The sequence below is a fragment of the Lycium ferocissimum genome, chromosome 6, assembly GCF_029784015.1.
Source record: "Lycium ferocissimum isolate CSIRO_LF1 chromosome 6, AGI_CSIRO_Lferr_CH_V1, whole genome shotgun sequence".
Lineage (NCBI taxonomy): Eukaryota > Viridiplantae > Streptophyta > Magnoliopsida > Solanales > Solanaceae > Lycium > Lycium ferocissimum.
This window is the reverse complement of record NC_081347.1, coordinates 67,295,092-67,321,349: the sequence shown is the minus strand read 5'-3', so window position 1 is coordinate 67,321,349 and position 26,258 is coordinate 67,295,092. Positions and strand designations below refer to the sequence as shown.

The 26,258-nt window shown below is 32.3% G+C and overlaps 1 pseudogene; it reads left to right on the top strand.

The window, feature by feature from the left end:
• Window positions 1-534: 534 nt before the first annotated feature.
• On the top strand, window positions 535-13,672 carry LOC132061576 (cytochrome P450 71AU50-like; annotated as a pseudogene).
• The last annotated feature ends 12,586 nt before the right edge of the window (window positions 13,673-26,258 follow it).

The following is a 26,258-nucleotide window of genomic DNA, read 5'->3' as shown; positions in this document are numbered from 1 at the left end:
TCGGTATCTTGTTAGTTTAATGCTCAAAGACATGTTAGCCATTAGAGTTTGAAGCTTAACGAAAAAACTTGAAAATAGATTTTGTTCTCAAGATAAAAAAAAAAGTGTCCTCAATTGATTGAGAATTTTTTTTTTTTTTTTTTTTTTTTTTTGGGTAAAAAAAAAAGTATCTACTTATTAAATCAAGAAACAGTTAACCTTATCTTTCCTTGGTCAAATAGTCTATTAGTAAAACATATTTAAGTACTCTTTTGACAAAATAGAGAAGTAACCATATTAAGTGTTATGTGATCAAATCTCAATGCCTATTTAATTAAGGGGTAGTTTAGTCAATTTACATATTTTTTTCTTGACTTTTTTTTGAAAAAATAATAATTTTGTGGATAGTTTAGGAAGAGAGCACTACAGGTGCAGGGTCGTGTTGGGATTTCAATATAAACCATGACCTAATGGTAAAAATAACTGGGATACTTTTTTTTTATCCGTAATATGTTAATTGGATTTCCAAAATATGTAGCTACAAAGTAGTAACTGATGGCATCTTTGATAAAATTGGCTCGTTGGCGATTGGAGTGGGATGTGACATGTAGCTACAAAGTAGTAAATGATACTCCTCCCATAAAAAAAAAACTTCCACTTAGCGGATCTACTTATTAAATCAAGATTTTATCATTTAGGGTGTTCGAAAAAAAAAAAAAAAACTAAATATACAAGGTGTAATAATTTTTGCTACAAAGTAGTAAACTGATGGCATGTTCGAAAGTTAATATATACATAAACACGAAAAAAAAAAAAAAGAAAATTTACCTATATATATATGCACATAAACACGCTTTTTAATATTTTTGTTGAAGGTTTTCGGGTGAACACCCTCGACAACACGTAGATCCGCCCCTAGTGCCATGACATGTTACTGATTTTGATAAATTATAAAATATGAGATGTTAAATTTGTACTCCTTTCGTACCAAAAAAAATTGTCTTCTTTTAATTTGGCATGAAATTTAAGAAATAAAGGAAGATTTTTCAAATGTGTGGTCCAAAATAAGCCTAAGATATTTATGTGATTATAAATCATCCTATAAAGTTAAATTATTTCTAAATGTAGAAATGAGTCAATCTTTTTTGGACAAACTAATAAGGAAAGTAAGACAATCTTTTTGGGACAAAAATAGTACGTGTTAAGGAAATATTAACAACAAAGTATATAGTTGTTCAATTTTGTATTTCCCTTTTGCTTATGAATCTGCTAATTTAGATTAACTGGGGGCTTAAGTTAAATTAAGGATATATCTGATCAACTATTGAACGATAACACAACATATGAACTAAACTATTAGTATTTGCTTAATTTCAAGTACTCTAAAAATATATTTGAACCTTTTCTCTCTTTCCTGATAAGATTTTTTTTTCCTTTCACCATTCATTTTTTTTTTCTATTAGTATTTGCTTAATTTCAAGTACTCTAAAAATATATTTGAACCTTTTCTCTCTTTCCTGATAAGATTTTTTTTTCCTTTCACCATTCATTTTTTTTTTTTTTTGTAATTATCTTCTTCTCTAAAAAAAAAAATTATCTTCTCCTCTCATTTCTTATTTTTACTAGATAGCAGCACGGGCCCAACATATATTTATAATTTTATTTTTATGCAATTATAAAAAGAATTGATATATTCTACAGCATTTCTTGAAAGTCACATATGTAAAGATAGAAATTTTGGGAGCACGGGTTCAATAATTTGTACCATAATGTTATTTCTTTGTTTCAGTTTATATGACTTTATTTAAGAAAAAGGCTAATAGACACATTTTAAACTACGCATTAATCAAATTTGAACCAGAATTTCAAAACTTATTGAATTTTTAACTACTTCTAAATACGAAAACGTCATTTGAACTACCATTCCCTTAGGCTAAAATGTGAAACTTTTTATACATATGGTGATTATGTATATTGTGTCATATAACATGGGCATAGATGCGGTATAAGATTTCTATCCTTTTTGTTTTACTTAACCTATCATAAGTATGCACTAATAAATTATTTTGGCTATTATGGTGCTCCGTATATAATTAGAAACTTAAGACATTGGAAAATGCCTTTTGAGAATGTAATACCCATCTTAGTTTCTTCTTAGGATATTAAACAGTACTGCAATAAACATCCGAGTAATTTATTTTATCAGTTGTAACAATATTCAATTAACTTGATTATAGAATTACAGTTGGTGAGGTAAGATATCACCCACTACAAAATGTAATCAGTTGTAATAGTAATTTTTAAAAAATGAAGCTTGGATATTGCTTTATCTTTTAATATGGGGTTCACGTTTTTTTTTTTTTTTTTTTTTTTTTTTTTTTTTACATGAGTTGGATGACGAAACCACCTCCAAACTGATGCTTATATATAGTATAAATTTCGTTTTTGTCTTTTCTTCCTTTGTTCTTCTGTCATTCGGCGAAATCAAGGTGTTACAACATGAGTCCCCATAAATTTATTTAATTTCTTTCACCCCCTGCTCTTAACTTCTTTATATTGTTTGAACGTTAGGAAGCAAATTAAAATACATCAATTCCTATCCATGGCTTCAATATTCTTACAAGTTCTTGCAGTAATTGCAGTGCTATATTTTGTTCAAGAATTACACAACAAATTCATGAAAAAGAAGAAAAAACTTCCTCCAGGCCCAAAAGGGCTTCCAATTATAGGAAATCTCCATATGATTGGCAAAAATTGTCCACCAGGATCTTCATAAAATAGCCAAAAAACATGGTCCCATGAGATTGGTCTAGTTCCGGTAATTGTTGCTTCATCTCCTCATGCTGCTGAACAATTATTGAAAAATCATGATCTTGTTTTTGCAAGTCGGCCAAATAATAGAGCTGCTCAATTAATCGCGTAAGATCAGAGAAATTTGTCATTTGGAAAATATGGACCTTATTGGCGGAACATGCGAAAATTATGCACGTTAGAGTTGCTCAAAGACTCTCATGATCCTTTCTTTTCAAGCCATGAGGAAACAAGAAGTTGCGAATTTTGTGACTTTTACCAATCGGGTAGCTTCTAGTGGTGTGGAAGTTGATATTAGTCTGAAACTTGGTTCATTAGGTGCTAACATGGCTTGTTTAATGATATTTGGGAAAAAAAGATATGGAAGATGAATTTGATGAAAGAGGTTTTAAAATGTGATTCAAGAGACTTTGATTATAACAAAGAATACCAAATATTGGTGAGTTTTTCCCTTTTCTTGATAAGTTTGATTTGCGAGGATTCGATCGTCGTATGAACGAATTAGCAAAGATTTTTGATGAATTTTTTGAGAGATTTATTGTTGGATAATGGGCTGGGCTGCGGGTCGCTCAATGTTGGGTTGACCCGACCCGGTTAGTAGGATAATAATGAGCAATTTCCTACAAAGAGGTTACCACTACTCTAAACGTTAACAACGTGGAATTGTGGGAACAGTTTCTTCCTAAGTAACCACTTCTCCTCCTTTTTGCTTTAAAAGAAACCAGAACGCTTTCTTCTTAATGAGAGAGAAAAATATTCATCTGATGTTCTAAGAAAAGAATACACGCACAAAACAAAAGGGGCATTTAGTTTGTGGATATTTGTGTTCTATTTCCTAGCAAAGTAGAATTGGCTTGGAGCAATTCTTCAACAAAGATTCTGTGAATTTTCCGCTGCTGTTAACAGGTGAACGATTTCTGTTCCTGTTACTAATTTCTAACATTGGCATCAGAGCTAGGTTTGGTTTACCCCATGAAATTGAAGAAACCCTAGTTGTTAGTTTCTTTTATGAGTGGTAAACTTCGTTCTGTAAACTGCCTTTTTTGAGAATTGTTGCTTAGTGTTTTGGCATGATACTTATATTTTCTTAATCTACTCGTTAGAAGCTTTCCGTTGATATATTACACGTTATAAACGGATTAAAAACGAGTGAGATAGGATTTTTGTAGAATGGTATAATTTGCCATAAACATAATAAAAAATAAAAAACTGTCTTCCTAAATATGGCATCGTGAGAGATTGGCTTTATTGGTCAAAAGGATCTCTTCACTGTATTTTTCTATGGAACGGCCTTGAAATCAGATTATCAGAAGTGAATTTTGGCATTAAAGGAAACATGACTTAATAGATGAAAGTAATGCCATGAAACTTGGGACCTAATGCATCGTTTATTTTTTGCTGATGGTGTATTGGCTTGATAACTATATTTGTTGTTTTCCCTATTTTTTTTTTGGCTTATACTAATTTTCATAAGAGGACGAAATTTTGCCTTAATCTATTCTCGTGAGTCATGTATTGGCTGCTATTAACAGAGATATATTTTACTTGTTTTTTTTTTATTTTTTATTTTTTATTTTTATAATTCTGTATATATAACACAAGTAAATATATGTATATCAGAAAAGAGGGACCAAGAGAAATGCTTACTTTAGAAAGGTTAATGATTAGTTAATCATATTTTAACTGACCGATTTATAATTCTTATTTTGGGACATCTGAATGGTCCTTGAAAGTAGTCAATTATAACTCTCTGTTAATGATTTTGTGGCACCAAATAGTTAGAGATAAATATCTCTTAGCCAGTAGTATTGGGTGTTTTTTTTTTTTTTTTTTGTCTATAATAGGAATAATGAAATAATAAGAATGGACATACCATTCAATGTGACAACATATGCCATAATTACTCGTAGAAGAAAAATTAAATCCAAGGCCATATCGAGAAGGTTTTTTTTTATTTTTTTATATGGCCTTGGATTTAATTTTTCTTCTACGAGTAATTATGGCATATGTTGTCACATTGAATGGTATGTCCATTCTTATTGTTTCATTATTCCTATTATAGACATGGCTGGATAGGGACAAGCTTGAAGTACTCCAAGCGGGAGTTCCCGAAATCAAGCAAGGGAACAATGTAGAAGAGTACATTGTCGTAGGACATATTCCCCAGGACGTGAAGTCATAAGGAATAATGTCCCGAGGGCGACGCAAAATCTACTAAGGTATCAAAGGGCTGTACGAAGAGAAGAAAAGAAGAAATTCAAAGAATTTAAGGCTTTTAAGATGTCTCCTAATGCTTCAGTGCCTGAACATATTGAACTTTTTCGGTTGAAACGTGATGAACTTGCTAAATTTATTGTAATCACGGATTGGGAAGCTTTTGTATTATTAGTAGATTCCCTCCGAGAACCTTGGGATAGTATTTTAATTGATATTTATCACGAGGTTTGGCCAAGTCAACATTTTGAGTTGTACGTTCGAATACTTGAAGCCGAGTGGGAGAGTCATGTCCTTATGAACTTGTAATTTGCATTGTGAATTTCTTTTCAATATATGAAATTATGTTGTTTAACTTTCTTTTATATCCTGTTTATTTATTTTAAAATGGGTTGAGACTTAATTGAAAGTTATCAAAATAATATTCACACCGAGATTTTTTTTTCTATTTTTGATTAAACGTTTAGACTGTAGATGATGATCCGAAACTTTGTGACCTTTCGATTTTACACTAAATGTGAAGTCATTTATGAGAATTAATTTGCTTGAGTGTGAATATCACATGCTTTTATTTTAAGGGTAAATATTGATGAGTAAAAACTTGCTTAATTGTCTCAATCAACAGATATGGCATCTAAGAGAATCATTGCTGATTTAAACAAGGGTGAGAAACTAAACGGTGAGAATTACGATATCTGGAGTCATAAAATGTGGTATGTATTGGAAGACAAGATGTTCGGAAGGTATTAACCATGTTTTGGTTCACCCGAAAGAAGTAACACCGCCAACACAGAAGAGATCTGGAAACTTACAATGCGTGGAAAAAGAAAGATTCTACTGCACGTGGAATTATTGTGAGTCCTGTTGTTGATGATCTCATTCACAAATGTGAAGAATACACTACTGCTCATGCTATTTGGGCAAACTTACGAGGGACTTATGGGGGTACCACTGTGACCCGCCTTAGACAGCTGACTATCAAATTTGACACTTACAAGAAGCGTCATGATCACAATGTCAAGCAACACCTTAGGGTGATGTCTAACATGATTGCTCAACTCAAAAGTGCTGGTCATGTTCTCTTTGATGAGCAACAGGTTCAGGCAGTGATCCGGTCCCTTCCCAATAGTTGGGAACATTTGAAGGTTAACTTAACCCATAATGATAGCATCAAAACTTTTTCTGATGTTGCCCGTCATGTCGAGCTTGAAGACGAGCGGCTTGGTGCTGCTAAAACTGTATCTAATGCCTATGTGGCAGAATCCAGTGGCACAAAGTCTTCAAGATTCAAACGCAAGAAGAATTGGAAAAATGACGGAAAGGGTAAAGAGACCGAAGAAGGACCCTCCAAGAAAAGGAACAAGCCAAAGCCCAAGAAGGGAAAATGGTATTTCAAGAAGAAAGACAAGAGTAAGATGAAATGCTACAACTGCCATGTTCCAGGGCATTTTGCTCATGAGTGTCCCAAGCCGAAAAAGGTAGCATTTCAAAACGCATCTCTAAGTGCTACATATGTTTCTAGCACTATTTTACTAACTGAATCTTATCCTATGTGGATTGCAGACTCAGAGGCCACCAACCATGTGAGTCGTGATCGAGAAGCGTTTGTGAAGTTTCGTCGAGTCTCAACTGGATCAAGGTGGATATATGTAGGAAATAATGCAAAGCTTGAAGTCAAAAGGATAGGCACTTGCAAAATAGACTTGCGTGGTGGCCGAACTTTGATGTTGCATGACGTCCTATATGCTCCATAGATCCAACGTAACTTAGTGTCTATGTCTGTTCTTCTAGATCTTGGTCTGGATTTAAAGTTTAGTCGCAATGGTGTTAGAATTACTCAAGACAATGTTTTTTATGGTTTTGGACTTCGTTATGATGGTTTTATCATTTTAGATTGTAATCGTTCAACTTATGACTATTATGTTGACCGTTGTGTAATGACATGTTATTTTAGTAACAGTGATGTTCATGTTATTACATGGCATGCAAGATTAGGTCATATTGGACAAGACCGGATGAATAGATTCCCAAAGGAAGGGCATTTAAGTCCTTTCTCCAAAATTGAAATGCCAACTTGTGAAAATTATCTTGCTAGAAAGATTACACGTAAACTATATATTTGGGAAGGCTAAGAGAGCAGATTCCCCATTGCAATTAATCCATTCTGATATTTGTGGTCCAATGAATGTGAGTGCAAGTTTTGGTGCTATGTATTTCATTACGTTTATTGATGATTTCACGCATTTCGGTTACGTCTATTTGATTTCTCACAAATCTGAAGAACTTGAATACTTTAGAAAATATATGAATGAAGTTGAGAATCAATTAGATAAAAATATAAAGACTTTAAGAACCGATAGAGACCGTGAATATTTATCAAAACAGTTTGAAGAATTATGTAATGAAAAAGGCATTACCAGGTAGTTAACTACTCCTTACACACCTCAATAGAATGTTGTAGCAGAAAGGAGGAATAGAACATTATTGGACATGACAAGGTCAATGATGGCGCAGGCAAATTTACCTAGCTCTTTCTGCGGAGATGTGTTATTGACTGCGGCCTACATACTAAACAAAGTGCCTTCTAAATCAATTACTTCCACTCCTTATGAGCTATGGACTGGTCATAAATCGAACCTGAATGATCTACGACCTTGGGGTTGTGCTGCATACGTAAAAGATCGTTTTGGTAAGTTTGGAAAACTGAGTCCAAAAAGAAAGAAATGTATCTTTATAAGATACTCAGAACACTCCAAAGGGTATGTGTTCATTGGTGAATTAGAAGATGGAAGTATTACTGAAATTGAATCACGAGATGTCACTTTTCTAGAAAATGACTTTCCAAAAAAAGGCGAAATAAAGGAAGGAGAGCCTCTTTACGAAATGTTGAATTTAGATGATCAGACAATGTCTTGGGACATGTTTGATAGTCAAATAGATCAAGGATCAGTTCCTGATCCAAGTGGGAGTTTTGAATCCTAAAATCCTTTAGAGGAATCTAAATTTCAACAACGTAAGAGTACCAGAAAAAGTGTACCTAAATGATCTTATGAGATTGAAGATTACGTTTTCGCGGTGTCTCCTACAGAATTAGATGAGCCTAGTTCTGTGACTGAGGCTTTGACTAGTCTTGAAAAAGATGAATGGATGAAAGCAATGAAAGAAGAATTGGAGTCCATGAGAACCAACAAAGTCTGGGATCTGGTTGACCTTCCTTCTGGGCGTAGAGCTATTGGGAACAAATGGGTTCTCAAGGTTAAACGTAAAGCGGACGAGTTAATAGAAAGATACAAGGCACGATTGGTCGCAAAAGGATATACCTAACAAGCTGGAATAGATTATGAGAAAACCTTTTCATCAGTTGTGAAGTTTATCTCAATTCGGTTACTTTTGGCTATTATTGCATGTTTGGATCTAGAATTGCACCAAATGGACGTGAAGACAGCTTTTCTCAATGGAGAATTAAACGAGGAAATCTATATGGAACAACCTGTAGGTTTCATCGTTAAAGGCCAAGAAAAGAAAGTTTGCAAATTAAAAAGATTTATTTATGGCCTGAAGCAGTCTTCAAGGCAGTGGTATTTGAGATTTTACAAAGAGGTGATTTCATACGATTTCACCATGATCGATGAAGACTATTGCATCTATGTGAAGAAGTGCAATGGAATATTTGTAATTCTTTCCCTTTACATGGATGATATTTTATTAGCCAAAAATAATTTGGAGTATGTGAAAACTATCAAGTCATGGCTTTCAAAGTCATTCGACATGAAAGACATGGGTGAAGCAGACTATATATTGGGTGTTAAGATCCAAAGATATTGTTCCAATAAGTCTTTGAGTCTATCTCAAGAAACTTATATAAAGAAAATTTTGGAACGCTTTCGAATGAATAGTTGCAAACCCATGGATACTCCTATAGCAAGGGGTGAGACTTTAAGCCTTGAAATGTGTCCAGAGACTGAAAAAGAAAAAGAAGACATATCTAGAGTTTTATATTCTAGTGCTGTCGGGAGCTTGATGTACGCTATGATATGTACTCATTCGGACATTTGTTATGCCGTAGTATGGTTAGCAGGTGCATCGCCGAACCCGGAAGAGATCATTAGAAAGTCATGGAAGAGGATCTTCCCAGACCAAAGGAATCATTGATTATTCACTATGTTATAGAGAAATGATTTACGCTGAGAGGATACACGATGTTTATTGGGGTGGTGACCGGAATGATAGAAAATCGACATTCGGTTATGCTTTCTTACTTAATGGTGGTGCTATTTCATGGAAAAGTAAGAAACAAACTTGCACGGCGCTTTCAACTATGGAAGCTAAATTTGTGGCTTGTGCATCCAAAGCAAGAAATGCTTTGGTTAAAAAGATTCTTTGAGCATTTGGGCGTAGCAAAGAATTCTCAAGGATCAATGGTTTTACATTCTGATAGTTAAGCAGCTATTGCATACACAAAGGATCCTAAGTATCACAGCAAAACCAAACACATTGATAGCAAGTATAACTTTGTAAGAGACACGGTAGCAAGTTGAGACGTAACTTTACAATACATACCTACGCGAGAAATGATAGCTGATCCTTTTACAAAGGCGATATCTAGAGACCTGTTTGAGAAACATGTTATGGCTCTAGGTTTGCGTAGGATATGATTATATTTCTGTATTATAAAATGACTTGGTTGTTATAATATATTCATCAATATTTTACTCTTGAATTTGTGTTCATATCTTATATGCATGTGATGATGTAATTTTATTGATAAAGTGTGTCGAACAAGTGGCGAGATTGGCTCTCTCACATGAGCAATCGCCTCTTACATTGAGTAACGTGAAGATATGAGTTCCACTACCATGTTATGACTTTTTTTGAAAGCCAGGTATGAGTTTCTCTAATAAGATAGATTTGAGGATCATTGAAGAGAGAAGCTCAGGTTGGACATCTGGAGGTGTCTAGATCAAGATCTATACGGTGTTTAATAAGTAAATGAATGAGATACACGCGCCACTAGAAGATGAGAACACCATAGCACGTGTTTCATACCACGTGTGCTAAGCGACCAATGGGTTAATGGAAGAATGGATCCCCGCTTCTTCATTGTGTGAGACCCCGAAAAGTTACATTAACTTTTCAATGGAATACACTTTGACCTTTAGTTGTTTCCTGAAGTTTAAATCAGTGTTGCTACTTTAGCATGTTACTAATAGCCATGAGTGATTCGCAATGAGTGATGTCTAGAAAGCAATTTGGAACGGCATAGATTCGAGTAGAAAGGAAGATAATTAAAATTATTAATTTAACTTGTATTCATAGGATTACACTTACCATAAGGGTGTCAAGTGTAATTGTGGATATAAAGTTAAACATGAACTCGAGTTCACCTCTTTAGAGGAGACAATTAAAATTATTAATTTCAACCCTTCCACGTATGTATTTATACATAGCTCTTGTACAACCTTGATGGGTTAGGAGTATTGTAGCTCGGCCATTACACTTACCATGTTGTTGAGGTAATGTTGGTTTTGGGTCAAGTGTAATTGTGGATATGTTGGATAATGGGTCAGGCTGCGGGTAGCTCATGTTAAGTGACCCGACCGGTTAGTAGGATAATAATGAACCTACAAAGAGGTTATCACTACTCTAAACGTTAACAACGTGGAATTGTGAGATCGCTTTCTTCCTAAGTAACCACTTCTAGCTACTAAAAGAAACCGAACGCTTTTCTTAGCGAGAGAGAAAAATAATTATCGTGTTCTAAGAAAAGAATACACACACAAAACAAAAGGGCATTTAGTTTGTGGATATTTGTGTTCTATTTCCTATAAGAGAATTGGCATGTTCTTCAACAAAGATTCTGAATTTTCCTTCCATAACGTAGACGTTCTTGTTCTGGAATTTCTAATAGTTATTGATGAACATGTTCAAGATTCAAATGAACAAAAGCAATGGATATTGTTGATACTATGATGAATATTATCAATCGGGTAGAGCGAAGTCGTTGCCATGTTAAAGCTATTTTGCTGATAATGTTTTATTCATCATAACATAAATAGAATTGCAAGTTAATTTTAGTTGAGTTTAACTAATATCCACTGATAGTGCACATTTTTTTTAGCAGCAGGTCATTTTACCTATTGTAGTAGATAATTTGTTTGATTTTCAAGATTACAAATCTCACTTTTTATGTAGAGCTAATAATATATATTTTGGGGTGACTTATAGTGAAAAAAGTCTTTTACATCATCGATGTGCATACATTATCATTCTAGTTTGAGAGTTGGCAAAATCAGATGTTGGATAATGGACCGTTTGGTCGTTTAGCACTTTTAGCTCTTTAAATTGTTTCTTTCTTGAATTATATATTGACATATATGGAACGGTGATTTAATTGTAGGATATTTATTTAATATGTGTGAATAGTTTATTTATAAGAATATGAGTTTCACACATATAAGGGATAAGTTGGTAAATATCGTATTTGACGGAGTGGATGATTTTTAAATAAAATAAAGTGATTAATTGAATAAGTGAAATAGGAAGGCTATTGTGGTAAAGAAGTGGGCCAAGCCCATTACCTATTCTGGTTGAAACCACGTTGTAGTGGTTGTGGGGATAAAAATATTAGGGTAAATGAGCTTTGACTCTTAAAGAAAAATAAACAAAGGGGCTACTCAAGAGGTCTTGGCGTACGACACAGTGATTAATTCACTGGTTTTAAGCTTCAGGTATTACCTTTGTGTTAGTTCATATCATGCACTTATTTATTGATTATTATATAGAGGCCTTTGGAAAGTGCATAATTTATTTAATGAACCAATGATTTGGAAGATCATTTGATTATTATTACTAAGGGAAAATATCAGATTGTTCTACGTGCACATTTTTTTTAAGAGTAATTATTGATGTCACTAGTAACTAAATTGCAACATACAAAATGCAGAGAACAACTAGTTTACAATCAATATCTCGTACCTATTGCTGTTACTTGTATCATCATTGGATTATTACCTATTGCTATGCACACTTTGGACTTATCTTTTCGAATTGCTAAAAAGAAAATAAATGAATTGAATTAGGAAAGCATTAACCAACAGAACTTAGCAAATGATTAGGTAATGATGGGGGACTAACTAACGGGGCAGTGAGAGATTACTTGGTGGGATGCATATTTTTATGATTTTTAAGTGAACTGCTAGCATGGAACGTTCAGATAGTGTTGATGTTAAAAGCTTCCGCATTTTCACTTTTATACAGAGCTGTAGTAATTTTCTTCCATGTTTATATTTGCCATGTGATAATTAATCTATTGGAAATTCATAAATTGTTGAATTATATGCACACCTTCAAATTCATGACATTAAGAATTTGAGATAATTGAAGGTTTTAAGTCTAATTTTAGGATTTGAGTTTTATGGATGAAATTGACTAATTTTCTGGATATATGACCCTTAGGTTATGGGTGATATGATTTTTCAATAAAATTTTAGTTTTGTCCTTGTGGGTCCGTGGTCACTTTTTAAGGTCGTTTTTACACATATGGTATTTTCAAACTTGTCATTTTACCTATTGTAGCTTAGATGAGATAATTTGTTTGATTTTCAAGATTACAAATCTCACTTTTGGTTTAAGCCTATTCGGAGGGATAGTGTAAAGGTACGCGCGACTCGTAATAGAGGGTCTAATAATAAAAATTTTGATTTTGGGGTGACTTATAGTGAAAAAAGTCTTTTACATCATCGATGTGCATACATTATCATTCTAGTTTGAGAGTTGGCAAAATCTGAAAAAGATGGACCACTAGCTTTATTTGAGGCTTGGGTTCATAGACTCAAATTTGTTGAGAATTTCACAATTGAAAATTTTAGCCAAAAAAAAATGAGCTTATTCCCACTTTGGGGACTTTATTTCTTTATTGTTTCTTATCTATTCTGACTTTATATTATATATATCATTCATATATGGAATTTTTGTATCATCTTGTCACTTTTACATGTTGTAGTACGTATTTTATTTTATTTTCAAGATTACAAATTCTATTTATACTTAAACATGTGAATACTGTTGACCACTTTAGCAATTGACAAAAAAAAAACTCTCTATGCAGGACATGCTAATAGCTTCAATGGACACCTCATCAACAGCAATTGATTGGGTTTTCTCTGAACTTCTAAGGCACCCTAAATTAATGAAAAAACTACAAAATGAGTTGGAACTAATAGTTGGCAAAAATAGAATGGTGGAAGAGTATGATTTGGAAAAATTAGAGTACTTAGACGTGGTCATTAAAGAAGGCTTTAGGCTTCACCCCATTGCACCACTATTGATTCCTCGTGAATCCATTGAAGATTGCACAATTGATGGCTTTGATATACCTAAAGGTTCAAGAATTTTAGTGCCAGAAAGTTTTGTTGGTAGCAACATCAATCTTCGAGGACGTGATTTTCAACTTTTACCGTTTGGCTCTGGGAGAAGAAGTTGTCCTGGATTACAATTAGGTCTCACAATCGTTCGATTGGTGCTAGCACAATTGGTTCATTGTTTTGATTGGAAGCTACCAAATGGTATGATGCCGAACGATATAGATATGACTGAGAAATTCGGTTTAGTTACCACTAGAGCTCAACATTTAATGGCTATTCCTACTTGTCGGTTGCATGTATAATTGATATGAATCTTACTAGAAGCCTAATTAAGTGAAAACAGGAAAGGAATTACAATGTTTCTCTGAAACTATGGTTGTAATTTAATATCATTTCTCATATTTTATCGTGAAATTAGGTACTGATCTGGCAACCCAATATGGGGCTTGAATAAAATTTGATTCGTTCCTTTAGTGCAGACTTGGGCCACCTCCTATTGGCCCACTGGAGACTTAAGTAAGAACATATGAGTTTCTTGCTTAAGATAAATCCAACTGGGGCGGGGCGGGGGTTGGGGGTTTTTAATTTTAGCTCAAGAAAACATGACCCACCCAACCTATTTAAGTTTGACCTATCAACTAGGTGTGATAAAATCAATTTTTTACGCGGATTCCCTTCAAAGTCACTGGTCTTTAATTTTACCCCTCAAATTATTGGTCTTTAATTTTTGCCCTTCTTCTAAAAATTCATGTATTTCGGGTTCGAACCCCCACTCAGTAAAAAATGAAAAACGATTTCGCAAGACAAAGTTTTGGATTCAAACTCTACCTTAAGGTAGTGTTTGCCTTATGCCTGAAGGCAGACTCTGCGTTAAGGTAGCAAACTCTGTGTTATAAGGTAGCAAACTCTGCCTTGCAATTTATTTTTTTTAATTTTTGACTGAGCGGGGTTTTGAACCCGGAACCCATGGGTTTTAAGGCGAAGGGCAAAAATTAAAGACCATCAATTTAAGAGGCAAAATTAAAGACCACCCCCGAATAAGGACAATCGTGCAAATTTCCCTGATAAAATTAGCTCATAAAAACTTCATGATCCATCCAACTCATTTAAATTTAGCCCATTTTGACTCGACCAAAGCAAAATTGGATTGATATGTAGCCCAAATTGACCCGTGAGAAACCTTGTCAAAATATTTTCAAAAAGTCTTTTGTTGTTTGATATGTTATGTATAGGCATAATAAAAAAAACAATATTTTATTAGGTACTTCAAAAATAAAAGAAGAAACAAAGAATTGAAAATTAAGTAAGAATTATGTGATTCGGGTTATGATCCGCTTTTTAGTCCATTTCAGCTCAACTCATTTGAGCTAAAGTAACTTTTGGCGATTTAATGACCCGCCCTTTTATTAATCTAACCCATTTCGATCATACCGAATTCAACCCAACCCACCACTTTTACACACCTAAATCAAACTATGTTAGTGATAATCAGATTTGTTATGAGCCAAATTATTAATGTAATAAATATTAGGTGCGGGATTAACTCGTCATGCATGTTGGTATATTCAAATGTATACCTTGGCATATTGAGTATAATATGGACTAATTTGGACATTAGCTGGACTTGGGCCGAGATTTGAATTCGGACATGCCCAAGGATATAAGGTGACCCTCTAGATGACATTTTTTTTTTGGGCGGATTATCCTTCGTTTGGGGTGGTCTTTAAGATTTTCCCACTAAAATTGAAAATGTATTCTTTTCACAAGTTTTGCCCTTCGCTTGAAAAGGTGATAAAAATACGAATATTAAACGGGTTAGAACCTCGCCAGAATAAAAATAAAAATAACATCGCAAGGTAAGGCTTTAAGAAAAGTCTACCTTATTCAAAGATAGATTAGCATAACTAAAGTTATGCCGGATCCGGTATAGGTTGCCGTAAGGCATAACTAAAAGTTTGCCTTATAAGGCAACCTATGCTGGATTTGGCATAACTTTTGTTATGCCTTAAGACAACCTATGCTGTCTCCGGCAGATGTTGCCTTAAGGCATAACTAAAAGTCTGCCTTATAAGGAAACTTCTGCCGGATCCGGCAGAACTTTAGTTATGCCTTAAGGCAACTTATGCCACATAAAGCATACTTTTCCAAAAGTCTTGCCTTGCGATTTTTTTTTTTAATTTTTATGCCCGAGCAGGGGTTCGACCCGGAACCTCATGGTATTTTAGGCGAAGGACAAGAATTAAAGATCAGCAATTTGAGGGGAAAAAATTAAAGACCACCCAAATAAGGGGCATTCCTGTGAATTGCCCTCTAGATGAGTTAGTCCAATCAACATTAATCAAACCATTAGGCAAATAATTTGGACTGGGAGGCAATTTTAGGCCGATAGACGTATGTTTAGGCCGAGAGACATAACGAATAATGTATGTCTTATATTCGCAAGGGACAATGAATATAGGCAAACAATAACAAATACTCCTTCTATCCCAATTTATGTGGCACATTTGAAATTTAGAGATTCAAATTTCTAAACTTTAACCGTGATTTCGAACATAGAAGCTTTAAATTTTTTGAAATAAAATTTATATATTTGAAAACTATGTAAAAAGTACTATAAATGACAATAGTTAACATCTTGAAATATTTAAAAGACATATAAAAACCTCTCGATAAAAAAATAAAAAAAATATTTAATTGACTCTCGAAATTTTAACTGTGCCATATAAATTGGGACGGAAAAAGTAAGCAACAAGAAGTAATGATAAGCAAACTATAAGCACATAAAATTGCATTGAGGATTGGAGTCCCTTCAAAAGAAAGAATACCATTTTGATGTATATCACAATGTTCGAAATGTTAGAAATTAGAATTATTTATCATGAATGTAAAATTAACTTATTAATTAAATTTTACCAAACGACCCAGATGATAATAGTTGGTGAATAATGTTGGCATTATTTAAGTACCATATTTGGAAAAAAAAAAAATCTATCAAATTGTAGTGGTTTCTGTAAGAACCTCATTTAATTAAGTACCATATTTGAAAAAATGGAGAATAGGAAAATAGCCGACCTACCTAACTTAGACTTGGATTGGAGTCCTATATTTCATTTTTGACAATGTTTTAATTATGCATCATTTCTTAAAATAAGCCTAAAAATAATTAGGCTTTCTTCCGTTCATTTTTTTTATTTTTTTATCCTATTCATTCTCGATCTTTCTCTGTTCATTTTTTTTTTTTTAATGATTTAATCATTTGACACCAGTAGTCTATTGATTCGATAGATCCATATTCATGTTAAATAGGTTTGTTAACGGAATAAGGGGACGTTTGGTGTGAAGGATAAGCAAAAATAGTCCCGCGATAAAATTTTAGTGGCTCCTTATCCCATGTTTGGTTGAAATAAAAATTCGGAATAACTAATTCCGGGATTAGTTATCCCGGAATTGTAGCCTTATTTTATCCTATCTTGAGGGTGGAATAACTAATTTCAAGATAAGTTATCCTGGAATTAGTTATTCCGGGATAAGTTGTTTCCCAACGAGACAAGCCCTAAGTGAACAAAATGCTCTCTATAAAAAATTATTAGTCGAATGCAAAACTCCTAAATAAAAAATAAAAAACTAAATGAACCATCACTTTCACCTTTGTCTCCATGAACTTCATCGCTGCTAAAAATTAAATGAACCATGACTTTCAAGTTTTTCTCCATGAATTTATGGGCTGCTAAAAACTAAATGTCAGATAAGCAGACAAAGTTGGCACCACTAAGGCCGTATTTGTTTTCATCAAGACGTTTGAATGAATAAACGTTTGAATATTAAAATGTAAGATCTAGATTTCTGAATTTGAATACACATCTAAATATTAAAATGTTGTAAAAAATTATGAATACTAAATAATTGATACTATTTATTTTTTCAACATGTGAAGGTGTAAAATTTTATTATTTTTATTTAAAATTTAATAAAATACTAAATTAATCTAGTTCTTAACAAAAATATTTTAAAAAAATCATATGACGGTTGGTCGTGCGGATGGCTAGTGGTGGTGGTTGTAGGTGTTGATTGAGATGATGTTGGCTGATGGTGATGTTATGTGTAGTAGCTAGTGGTGTGGTTGATATATAGTAATGGTTGAGGGCGGTAGTTAGTGGTGGAGGCTGATAGTTGTGGTCTTGTGGCGGATGATAGTGATAGCTAATGATGGTGGTTAAAAATATAATGAAAGAAAAACCAAACGTAGGGATATGGATGGAGTCTCGCTCAGTAAAGAGAGTTGTAGGATTAAAATAAAAACGGGAGAAGAGCCTTTACTTTCAAATGACAAGCTAGTCGTATCCCTACTAATATTCTGTGCGAGGGCCTTGGGACTCAACACTCCCCTTCTATACTATCTCATATCTCACCTCAGCGCTAATAGAAGCTTCAAGCCCGAGTTATAGGAGCAACCATCGGAAGAAGGAAAAGTCAAGCCAAATAGGAAGCGAACTCAAAGCGGGTCCCGTCTCATTAAGATAAAATAAAAAAATGGCAATGATGGTGGTGATTGCCAGTATGGTGGTTGTTGTGGTTAGATAATTGGCGGTGATGATTTTAAATGGTGGCTAATAGTGGTGACGACTGATTGTAGTGATTCGTAACCTGGTGGTTGTGGATAAGGATGGTAAGGTAGTGAGTGGTGGTAGTTAAGAATTATAGGTGAAAATAGACTCACTGGGAACAAGTAACTTGGATATAATTTCACTCTGACACTACAAGATAGCAAAATAGACTCATTTGCATTGTCCTGAATTTTCACGATGACAAATCGAAACGAACTGGATCACCATAATCAGTTAAAAGTAGAGGATTTCACCAATACAATATTGAATCTGAATGGGACTTTAGCTTTAGGGTACACAATAGATACTTTATATACTTAGGGTAAAAATGTAAATAGAATAATTCTTAACAGGTTAACGGTTTACCCGATAAGAAAATTGAGTAATCCGCCCCCACACGATAAACCGTTAACTATAAATTTTTAATCCCTCACCAACCGTTCATCCGATTACCCAATACCAACAAGCCAATTTTGCGGTTTGATTATCGGTAACGGCAGGTGCGGTCCTATGTGGTTTCAAGTGGGTTCATATGAACCTACTTCGTTGAAAAATAACACTGTATATACATGTATATTTAATCTGTTTTTTAAAAATATATATGTATATACAGTGTTATTTATATATTTCTTATATATTGAATCCACTTGGTAAAAATTCTAAGTCCGCCACTGGGTAACGGTTAGATTTTGAACAATCCTAATTGGTGTGATAAATTATATACAAAGCAGATAAAAAGCTAACAAACATAGTAGTATATGCTAGTCTTAATACATAAATAACTCCCTTTCTAACTAACAATCCTATTACCCCCTAAGATTTTTTTTTCTAATGCTTAAACCAAGCTGGCTTAAGGAATATTTTTAGATGGAATAATAATTAATAACCTTTATAAGCACATAAATTTTCATTGAGGATTGGAGTCACGTGATAAATTTATTGTTATTGAGTACTAAAGTGAGCGATGAGACTTTTCTCTTTCCTATATATAAGATCTTTTTCTTTGCACCACTTATCTCCTTAAAATATCTTTTCTCTCATAATTTATTTCTTTTTTCTCATTTTGTTTTTTTTTCTTTTTCTTTTTGTCCTTTTCACAACGAAAAAATAAAAATTGTTATAAGAATCTATCACAATTTAGTCACAAATTCGACTTTGTGACAAATACAAATTCGCTGGTCATAAAAATTTAGTGACAGAATAATAATTCGGTTACAAATGTTTGACGAAAAGTCTGTTTCAATTAGAGAAGGATTTTACTAATCGGACATAAAATATCTGACGTAACAAAGGATAAATCCATCACAAATTGTGACGGACTAGAAACGGATACGTCTCTAAAAAAATAAGTTTAAAACATATAATAATTAATATTATATTATGATTTCCATAATATTTAATGATTTATTAAATAAAAAAATTATTACTTATTATAAAATGGTAATTAATAATTAGTAATTTATTATAAAAAATTATATTTCTAAAGTTTTCCTCTCACTTTATACCGACCACTACTTGGGGCAGATATTTCATTGTCTTGCATCCCCATGTGAGACACTGACACGCCAAAATTTCGCCATCAATCACATAGACAAATGAAGATGGACCCCAACAATTAATATTGTTGATGGTATTTCAACACAAGTACCTATAGAATTCATTTATTTCACTGCCACCACTCCTAACTTCTTCATAAATATTTGTAAGTAAGGAAGCAAAAAAACACAATAATTTCCAAATCCATGGCTTCGATATTCTTACAAGTTCTTGCACTACTTGCAGTGCTATACATTCTTCAAGAATTACACAACAAATTCATGAAAAAGAAGAAAAACCTTCCTCCTGGCCCAAAAGGGCTTCCAATTATAGGAAATCTCCATATGATTGGCAACAATATCCATCAAGATCTTCAACAAATAGCCAAAAAGTATGGTCCTATAATGAACATGAGACTTGTCCTATAATGAACATGAGACTTGGTGTAATTCCTGTAATTGTTGTTTCATCTCCTCATGCTGCTGAACAATTCTTGAAAAACCATGATCTTATTTTTGCCAGTAGACCAAATAATAGAGTTGTTCGATTTGTCACGTACGACTAGAGAAATTTGACATTCGGAAAATATAAACCTTATTGGAGAAATATGCGAAAACTGTGCACGTTAAAATTGCTTAGCATTCAAAAGATCAATTCATTTCAAGCCATGAGAAAACAAGAAGTTGCAAAATTTGTGACTTTTATCAATCAGGCAGTGGCGTGAATGTTGATATTAGTACTAAACTTGCGCGCGTTAAAATAAATTGAGTTAATAAATGATTCAAGGTTATGCCATGGTATTTATATATTGTGTTTTAATCTCTAACTTCTATGCTTGGTTATCGATATAATTTCTTAAGGTTCGTATGAGAGTCACCCTAATCTATATATAATATAAAGTTAGGCATAGACAAAAAGTGATGTTTTTGATATATGCTTTCTAACCAGAGGTCAGTCCCACTTTACATTTATCTTTTTCTCATTTTTTTTTGGACAATTTCCCCTATTTCTCTATTTTTATTATACAAAAATAAATGCAATTACTACACAATTAAATGAATTGGCATTTCATTGTAAAAAAAAAAAAAAACGTTCCATACTCAATTAAGTGGGATGGATTCATATTACACCACATTAACGATGACGTGGGGTTAATTAGGCACAATATGTGCACACTCTTCATCTTCCCCACCCCATTTTTCATCCCACGTTCTTCATCATAATTGCTTTGTATATTTCGGTGATATAAATATCTGTAGATAATGCACTAATTCTGAACAAGAAGTACGGGTAAGTCTTCTTGTTTATATTGTCTTCCTATTTCATTTCCAGAACTTCTCATAATTGAGATTAGGGAATTAACGTAAGTGATAGGGTTAGTTCGGGTTTTTTAAAAATATGCTAAAGTTTTGAAACCAATTACAATCAGAAGTTTTTAAATCTTTAAACCAAACCAAACCAACAAAGTCGGGTTTTTCAACCTCGGGTTTTCTTGGTTTTTTTATGTTGCTCGGGTTTTTCGGGTTTTTTTTTAGGTAAAGTCTTCATACAAAACATATAACTTATACTTTAAATATTTCTTTAGCCTAGTAAGATACAACGATCTAATTAAGATATTTATTAAGAAAATAACACAAAACGTGATGAGAGATGACATTGTACTAAAATATTCAACGAAAAAAATTAATGAAATTGCATAAAATAAAATTATCATAATCTAAAAGTACTAAGTCATGCTACAATAAATACAACTAATTTATAAGGCATGTAAAAAATGATCATAATCTAAAAGTACTAAGTCATGCTAAAATAAGTACGGCTACTAAGTATTAATTATATAACTAAATATTAAAGAAAAAAAATAAAATTAAGTTATGCATTTTCACTTTCTAAACTAATATAAAACTAAAGAATAGATATCAAAATTATTGTCATTCCAGTGTTAGATATGAATTTCTTTTGTTAGCATTAGTATTGATTTGATTTTTGTTGAGTTTTATTTGAGTTACTAATATCATTGGGCTATAAAACTTATTAAACCATTCAAAAGTCTAATTCCAAACTTGAAATAATATGTTAAAAGACAAAAAAATATGAAAAAGTTAAAGAAACATTTATAAATTACATTATAGATAAATATTTCTATGTATAAAATGTGTTTGAAATTTTAAAAATGTAATGTCGGGTTGGTTTGATTCGGTTTGACTTTTTTTAGTTTAAACCAAACCAAACCAATAGTGTTCGGGTTTTTCTTTTTAAAACCAAACCAAGTCAAACCAAACCACTAGTCGGGTTTTTTTCTCGGTTTGGTTCGGATTATCGATTTGGTGCGGTTTGTCGGTTTGCTTTGTACACCCCTAATTGAGACTATGATTTATTAATTAATAACTGACACCCATTCATATTTTGTATGTAACTTTTGGACGAAATGAATGCTCAATGCTCAGCGAAACTACAAATAAGTAGTTTATAACAGTATATTTTTCTTACTATCTCTTTCACTTTGATTTGAAAAATGATAGTAAGTTTATGTTGATTCTCATGAATGAATTACCTCTTCTCTTTCAAAGGAATTTCCCTTGATGATTTGGGTTTGATACTAATGAAGTCTCAATAACCCAGCTTCTCACATTTAGAAGATAAATCTTTAGATGTCATAACTCATAAATAGGATTATTATATTTCCAAATAGGAAATTTTGTACTATGAAAACTTGAAACATTCAATTAGGAGATTTTAGAAAACCAATGATCGTCAATTATAATTGGTCCATCCTATCTTTTATTAACAAAAACAAAAAGTCGTTGTGTTTCTCCTTCATCTTAGTATTTTTTTTTTTCATCTTTAAACTAGAGAAATGACATGATAGAAAGACAGAATAGCTAATTACCTTTTTTTCTCATTTAAATTAAGCAAAAATAATAGAAGAAATTCACGCAAGTTGATTTCGCAGATTTGGATCGATAAATAAGAGTTCGCATTCTCACTCCTTTCCATTCATCTTTGTTGTTGCTATAGTTCTTTACACTCTTATTAGGTTTAACAAGGAGAATATTACGAAAGCATTGAAATCAAATTTTCTAACAAAAGGGAAAAAGTTAGAAATATACATATATTAATCAATGCACATAAGAAAAATCCATCCAAATTCTGTTAGACGTATATATGCTGATATGCACATAAAGGGTAAAATTCTAGAAATTATGATCTTTCACGACGTGTTCTTCTAAGAAAAAAATATTATATGATTTTCAAATCTACTTTTTGATGACTACAACCCATCCAAATATTTAGACATATGCACATGAAGTGATTAAAAAAAATTATCTTGCTCAACGTGCTCTTTTAAGAAAAATTAATAATATTAAATGATATTAAAATCTATTTCCTGATGACCATAACCTAAGCCAAGGGGTGACAAGTTTATAAAACTGTGTTAATAATATAATGAGTTAAAACTTGAAATTTAATATTTTCAGATAACTAAAAAAAGAACGAGTTTAAGTATTTCGAAAATTCAATTTGCTCGAAGCATGAAAAGTCAATTTGCAAGATAATATCATTAGAACGGCAAATAATTCAAATAGTGACCACTTTTTGATATAGACAAGAAAGTGATTGCACATATTTCTAAGTAAAAAAACAACTGTAATCAATATCATGCACAGTTGGAAACTCTTCAAGTTCAAGTTAACAGCAAAATTATGAAAGAATAAAAAGTAAAAAGTTATTGTATTAACCGAACTAATAATAAAATAGAAAATGCAAAGACGCAATTATGCAAATGAGTTAAATACACAATCTAATATTCTATCAAGGCTTTGGTTTAATCTATTCGGATGTGAAACACTAAAATGATTTTTTAACATAATTTCTATATCAAAATATTATTAAGAGGATTATTTCATATATTTAAATTTTTAATAATTTTTTCTTTACAACCGCGCGAAGTGCGGACAAGTTTACTAGTATGAGAATAAGATCATACTTAATCTTAAATTTGAGCATACAAAATTACGCTTGCTGTAATTTTATCGTTAGCAACAACAATTATTCTGGGATGTAGATTTTCCAGTTCCAATTGTAATGTGGGTTAAGAAAAATTAAACAGAAAGAGGTACAGGTTTGTATGGAAGCAGAAGAAGCCCCAGGTTGGATTTTATCCACTGTATTGCAAATTTGCGTTAAATTGTTTATGATTTACTATATTAAATATTTATATTCAGTATATGGAGTATATAGGATCACAGGCAAATATATTAAATTCGTGTAAATTCACCGGTTACACGTGATCCACCACTGATTTTATAGGCACACGAGGAAGAAGATATTTTTTTCCCTTTTATTTTCTTAATCTTTATTTTTTCCCCTTTTATTTTCTTAATCTTTTTCTTTTCTTTTCTTTTCTCTCCCTTTTACCGTTAAATTTTTAGTTTAAGCTAAGCTTATACACTGTAATATTTTACACTATCAAATTATTCAAGTGATAAAAAATATTTAAACGGATAGAATATATTACTTTATGCCACATGCATCATCTCTCATTTCTTCTCTTCTTTTCTTTCTTGTTCCTTTCAACATTGATTAGTTTTTATCTTATTCTGTAGAAAAGAAATATCTTCTCCTAACATTTCTTTTCTAATTTTGTCTTGTCATTTTTTTTTGTCTTTTCTTTCATGGGTTTTTTTCCACATTTAGACAAATGCAGATGGAGTCCGGAGCCTAAAGGGCACTAAAATGCTCAAAATAAACCAAATGGAGAGCTCCTTTCCACAATATACCAAAATGGGTATAACGTGGAGGGCCAACGTTATACCCCCAAAAAAATAAACCCTGTTAGACTAAAAAAAAAAAAAAAAAAAAATTCAAAACATTTTACAAAAATCATTTTGTAAAAATCAATTCTTGTAACAATCAATTTTTGTAAAACGTTGGCTGGCCAACATCTTACAAGAATTGATTTTTGTTACGCCAGCCAACGTTTTACAAAAATTGATTTTTGTAAAACGTTGGTGAATCCAGAACCAAAATACCCCTAAAAAAGTGGGGTTGAACCAAAATACCCAAAAAAAAAAAAAAATTGCTTTTGTGATTAAAAGGACTTAACCTTAATAACGCGGTTAAAATAAAATCTGCATTATAGGACCCAATAAAAAAAACTATAACGCAAATACTACGTTAAAGAACCGGTAAAAAAAAAAAAAAAAATTGGTTAACTTTTTTTTTTTTTTTTGTAACACTTAGTGTTTTTTCAATATTTTGACCAATGATTAGTCGTGTGTCAAGACTCCAAAACGTCAATATTTTATATAGAACCTGATATTTTTTTCTGCGTACAATAATGTAGGTTCAAAACATCAAGGATACGTAAACGTTCGGATCGTCATTTTAGGGGTTGAAAAGGTGCCCGAAGTAAGTTTTGTTTGAAAACTTTAGGTTTAAGTGTTCTATTTTTATAAGGTTATTTTAGTCAACTTTATATGTCGAAAAATCAGTGAGCTTTATTTTGGAAAATTGATACCACAAAAGTAAAATTGACATTCACAGTTACATTGCCCCGGGATTTTTACATTGAAATCCATTGCGTATCATCATATTATAAGTTAAAAAAGCTAAAAACTTCATGGCAATTTGGGGAAAAATTGAAATTGAATAGGATCACAAATGTTTTTTTAAAAAATCGGATATTTTTTTCCCTTTTATTTTCTTAATCTTTTTCTTTTCTTTTCTTTTCTCTCCTTTTTACCGTTAATTTTTTAGTTTAAGCTAAGCTTATCCACTGTAATATATTACACTATCAAATTATTCAAGTGATAAAAAATATTTAAACAAATAGAATATATTACTTTATGCCACATGCATCTTCTTTCATTTCTTCTCCTCTTTTCTTTCTTGTTCCTTTCAACATTCATTAGTTTTTATCTTATTATGTAGAAAAGAAATATCTTCTCCTAACATTTCTTTTCTAATTTTGTCTTGTCATTTTTTTTTGTCTTTTCTTTCTTGGGTTTTTTCCTCATTTAGACAAATGCAGATGGAGTCCGGAGCCTAAAGGGCACTAAAATGCTCAAAATAAACCAAATGGGGTGCTCCTTTCCACAATATACCAAAAGGGGTATAACGTGGAGGGGCCAACGTTATACCCCAAAAAAAATTTCACCCTGTCAGACTAAAAAAAAAAAAAAATTACATTGGCTAAAAAAATTCAACATTTTACAAAAATCAATTCTTGTAAGCCAAAGTCTTACAACAATCAACTTTTGTAAAACGTTGGCTGGCCAACGTCTTACAAGAATTGATTTTTGTTACGCCAGCCAACGTTTTACAAAAATTGATTTTTGTAAAACGTTGGCGAGTCCAGAACCAAAATACCCCTAAAAAGTGGGGTTGAACCAAAATAGCCAAAAAAAAAAAATTGTGACAAAAGTGCTTTTGGTGCATTAAAGGACTTAACCGTAACGGCGCGGTTAAGTCCTTTAACGCAGTAAAATACTGCATTATAGGACCCAAAAAAAAAAAAAATTCTATAACGCAAATACTGCGTTATAGAACCAGTAAAAAAAAAAAATTGGTCAACTTTTTTTTTTCTTTTTTGCAATACTTAGTGTTTTTTTCATACTTTGACCAACGATTTATCTTGTGTCAAGACTCCAAAACGTCAATAATTTATATAGAACCTGATATTTTTTTCTGCATACAATAATGTAGGTTCAATACATCAAGAATACGTAGACGTTCGGATCGTCATTTT